This window comes from Hibiscus syriacus, unplaced genomic scaffold (genome assembly GCF_006381635.1).
Source record: "Hibiscus syriacus cultivar Baekdansim isolate YM2019G1 unplaced genomic scaffold, ASM638163v2 tig00003041_pilon, whole genome shotgun sequence".
Taxonomy (NCBI): Eukaryota; Viridiplantae; Streptophyta; class Magnoliopsida; order Malvales; family Malvaceae; genus Hibiscus; species Hibiscus syriacus.
Window position 1 is genome coordinate 8,091,405 of NW_024061960.1, and position 4,970 is coordinate 8,096,374.

At 35.7% G+C, this 4,970-nt stretch overlaps 1 pseudogene; it reads right to left on the reverse strand.

Annotated features, from left to right (window-relative positions):
• Positions 1–1,284: 1,284 nt before the first annotated feature.
• LOC120171185 lies at positions 1,285–4,141 on the reverse strand (annotated as a pseudogene).
• Between the last annotated feature and the right edge of the window lie 829 nt (positions 4,142–4,970).

Here is a 4,970-nt window from a genome sequence, read left to right on the forward strand (position 1 = left end):
GCTTCTCTCTAAAACAGAGAGAAGCCAGCCGGCCGGCAGCCGTCAGTCGGCGTTCGTCCGCCGTCAACCACCGTCGCCGGCCACCGTCTTCGGTGGCCGGAAAAATTTTTTTTTACATCGAAACGTAGATCGGACCGTCCTAATGACGGTTCCGATGATCTTTTCCTTTAAACGGCTCCCAATCGGAGCAAATCTAAAAAAAATACCTTCGGTTTTTCGAAGGTTTTGGTGAGATCCGGCGGTCGGCTTCCTCGGTAAGTTTCTCTCCTCCTTTTTCTTCTATTTTTGGTTGCTGGTTGTGGTATGTTGACTGAGATCGTTGGTAGTAGTTTTTTTTTCTATATTGTTTCTCTGTTTTTTCTTTTTCCGGCTCTGTCTCTCTCTTTTTTTTTTATCTCTTTTGTCTCTGTCTCTGTCTCTTTCTTGCTCGCAGATGGGGTGATGGCTTTATAGCCATCACCGGTGTTCGTCTCAGACCGGTCCGAAAGGGGTTATTCGGTGAGTCACCGGACTTCCAGTGGTGACTCACCATTTGGGAAAGACGTGTGCGGCTGGAGTGGCGGTGAGACTGAAGCAGCGCCGCGTGGTCTTCTGGAATCTACGGCGGCGCTGGGACGTGTCCCTAGGGTATTGATACCCTAGGGTTTCCTCTGGCAAACTGTGGACCGTTGGATCAAACCAGATCCAACGGCTGAAGCTTGAGCGGCGGCAGCTGGATGATACAAACCCTAAATTGGGTTTAGGGTTTACTGTAGAATTTTGGATCTGGGCCACTGTTTGTAATTGGGCTTCCATTTGGGCTTGTAATATTAAATAATATAATAATAATAATAATAATTATTATTATTATAATAATAATAATAATAATAATTATAATAATAATAATAATTATAATAATAATATAAATAAAATAAAAAATGAAAAAAAATGAATATCTTCAGCTTCCATCATGATTCCCAAAACATTACATCATTTCCAAACATAATATATATATTGTAATACGTGTATTCATATATTTTACTCGTATTTTATGTATTTATATTTATGTATTTATATGCACGTGGGTTGATTGATGCACCTAATTAAAACAGTGGTCCCTGTTACGATTTAAATGCTGTATTTTTCGATAGAGTCGCCATCGTTGAAAATGAAGTGCCACTTTCTTCAAACCTTTGCATTCTTCAAAATTGAAATAAAATAAAATTAATATACTAATTTTTAAATAAAATATATTAAATGCAACGAAAAACCCTAACTGTATTCACTATATTCCATCTCTTTTTTCCAAGTTTACATACAGTCCCAAAGGTGGTATATTTAATTGACACCTTGTTAGTTGAAAAATAAAATGAACAATTACAAAAGTTGGCTAACCAGGAAAATAATTATAATAATACCCCCAAAGACACATTATTATCTCATTATTATTAAAGCAAAAATTTTAGAAATTGTACCCTTATCTTTAAGGGCATTTAACATTTCTTCCAGGTCCTCCATAGTAAAAGTAATTGCCCCAAATTCTATTAATTCCTCCCTGAATATCATAACAGTTCGGATGATCCGCAAGCACTCGAAGATTTAACAATGGGACTAAGCTGTTGTCCCAATCGACGACTTGCAAATTCCGAAAATACGAGGCTTTTCGGAACCCTTCGCCGGCTAAATGACCGCTGCCCATCTCGGTCGAGGTGTGGAACCCACCTGCCCTCGAATTCACGATTTCGCCACCGAATTGAACCATGCTGGCATGATCACGTAGGTGGGTGAATAAAAACGATGGCCAATATCCTACTAAGATACCCGACCCGAATTCGAGCCACCAATTCCCATGCTTTGGATCCTATAGCCCAATTTATTTTGGTCATAAAAATATATGTTAAGTTAATAAAAAAAAGTAAAAGGAAGTTTCATTGTAAAAAATCAAATGATTATTTCTTCACAAAATGGAACGAATAGAATCTTATAAAGGAAAAGGCAGTAGGAGAATTACAGGCACTTCCGGTGGTTAACAGTGCACCATTTGGTTTCCATGGGAAATTTTGTAAAAAATTAAATGATTTTCGAATTTACTCGACTCGACTCGAATTTATAGATAATAATATTACCTTCCAAATCAAGAGGCTGATATCAAATTGTCCGCCATTATATGATGATGTGGGTGAGATTGCAGCTCCAATGGCTATTCTATTATTCGTTTGAACAAAACCAGAGCATAGCAAATTATAGCACCCAGTCGTTTGGTATGCGTCCGTCTGCCAATAATGTAAACAAAAGCATTCTTTTCCATTTTAGCTTAAAATGATTTATGTTAAGGCTTTATAACAATTAATTTATCAAAATCAAAACTAAATTTGTTTCCGGATAAATTCTAATTTACTTACGGTCCAATAAGTAAAGAATCTGGGATAGTTGTCCCCATACAGCTCTGGGCTGACCTGCATTTAACATAAAAACAAAACATTGACTCATATTACAATGCAAAATCAAACCCTAAAAAGATAATCCTGAAGATTATCAAGTAGGGTATTAAATAAAAAGGTAAACTACGGTTTTAGCCACTCAACTATCATTTTTGTTTTGTTTTGAACACCCAACTATTTTTTTTAAAATCATCGCTAATGTTACATTTAGTTTTATTTTGATCACATGCCGTTAAAAAATTAATAGAATTGTTGACATGATAATTTTTTTTATTTTTTTCAATGATGGCGTGAGATTATCTTACAGTAACACATTAACATCACTATTATTTTTTTACAACAGGTGACCAAAATGAAACTAAAACATAATACTAATGATAAATTTGAAAAAGATTTAAGTTACTAAAACAGACCAAAATGATAGTTGAGTGACTAAATTCATATTTTATCTTAAGTAAAATGGGTAGATTGAAATAGAAGATACCTGCCAGCCGGCTTCAATGATGTTGAGATCGTCGCCGAATGACCGGAGATGACCCACATTTGTGATAAGCTAAATTCATATTGATTTGAGACACGAGGTGCCCACACATTTATGCTTGCTTTTGCTCCATAATACTGATCCCCGCTCACATACCCAACTGCATTCTGTAATCCAATAACAATTCCATATAAATATTTTCGTATTTATGTTCGGACATGAAATATATCCTACAAGTAAATATCACTTATACATTGAAATTAGTGTGAAAGTGAAGTCTCATTGTCCGAAAACAGTTGGCCTCCATGAAAGTTTGAAAGTTTTAGAGGTATTTTCGAACAACGAAACTTACCTCATGGCCATTGCTAGTAGAGTCTCTTCGAACACGTCTTCTTGGTCTTTTTCTTCCAAATCTTCTGACAGAACTAGCCCTCAGCATGTCTGCTTCTGTTGTTCTTCTGATCGGAATTGTCCCTTCCGGACATGTCTCCCCCGACATGCTCCACTGTTGACAATCTTCAGCTCCCATTTCATTTGTGTTAACCCCACTCGGTCTCTCCGGTGGATCCTGAGAAAAAAAAAACACAATTCAAAGGTGTTGAAGGTTATAATTCATGAAAATGGTGGTAAAATCACAAAATTTACTAATAATTTACCAAGGGTTTTTGTCCTTTTAATCGAGGATGATCAAAAGCAGGTTGATGATGCAATAAAACACAATCTATGATATCACCATCTGGACTCTGCACCACCATTTCCAAAATGTAGTGAAAAACAGAGATCACTGCAAGTCAATGGCCAAAACGAAAAGATTAAAATTGCCTGAATTTTCTTGAATGCCGGCTTGTTGATCTTGTCGAGACGTTTTCTTATTATTTTCGAACTTTGTAACTCGTCTCCCGGCCGGAAAGTTTGATTTCTTGAATGGAGATCGCCGGAACAAAACGAAGAAGGAACAAGAAGAAAGAATACAAAAAAGGGAATGATTGGCGACATCTTACAACAATAGGAAGAAGTCATTTTCTGTGTTGGTTCTTGTTGTATATTGGTTTCTCTTTTTGTACATTGGTGGTGTCTTCTTCTTCTTTGACCTAAACAGGACAGCACCATTTGGAAACGAAGCTCGCTCCGAATAATCTATCCAACGTAACTTCACACCTCTAAGGAAACTTTCTTGACTTAATCTCTCACCATTTTCCAAAGCTCTCGAAAGAAAACCTTACAAATGAACAAAAAAATTAATACTAAAATAAATGAATAAATAAAACTTCTTTCTTCTTCTTCTTCTCCTCCTCCTTTTACAGCTTCAATGTCTTGGGTTCTATGTACTGGCACCTTGAATTGTGGAGCTTCTAAGCGTTTGAGTGATTAGAAAAAAGGGGAAAAAAACATAGAAATGGACTTTGTTTTCTTAAAGTTTGCCCATGTGGGTGTGGTGATATAAATACTAAGTAGTGATGAAATCATGCTTAGGGTTTATATATATATATTGGGGGAGAGAAAAATAGATTAAGAAGAGATTGTGTTTTCACTCGTACAAGTAAAGACAGACGTATAATTGTATGTTAGTGATGAATTTTTAATTTTTTTTTTAAATAAACAATTAATAAAAAAAAATACTAAAGAACATCTAAATTATATAAAAAAATGAAAATTTTAAAAAAACAACTGCCCCTCTATCATCCTTGTGTTATTCTTTGGTTCCTGATGAGATAAAGGAATTACACTTGATTCTGGCTCTGGGTTTCTAAATTTCTTTGCTTTAACCACTTCACTTGCTCATCTCCTTGGATGTTCTTTCTGTCAGTTCCTTGGATTTTGTTTTACTTGATGCATTGATGATAATACATACGAAAGAAAAGGAGAAATTCATCTGGTGTTGCCAATACTACAGTAACCAACATGTGGCTTAGATGGAGGGATTGCATATTTGGTGGGTCGATTCATACGGTCAAACATAGATAGCAGGAAAAAACCATTATATGTTGTTTTTTTAATTTGTGAGAGATGCTAAAATAACTAGTAATTAGAAAACAAGATTTTAAGGGTGTCGTTTTGCAATTTTGTTA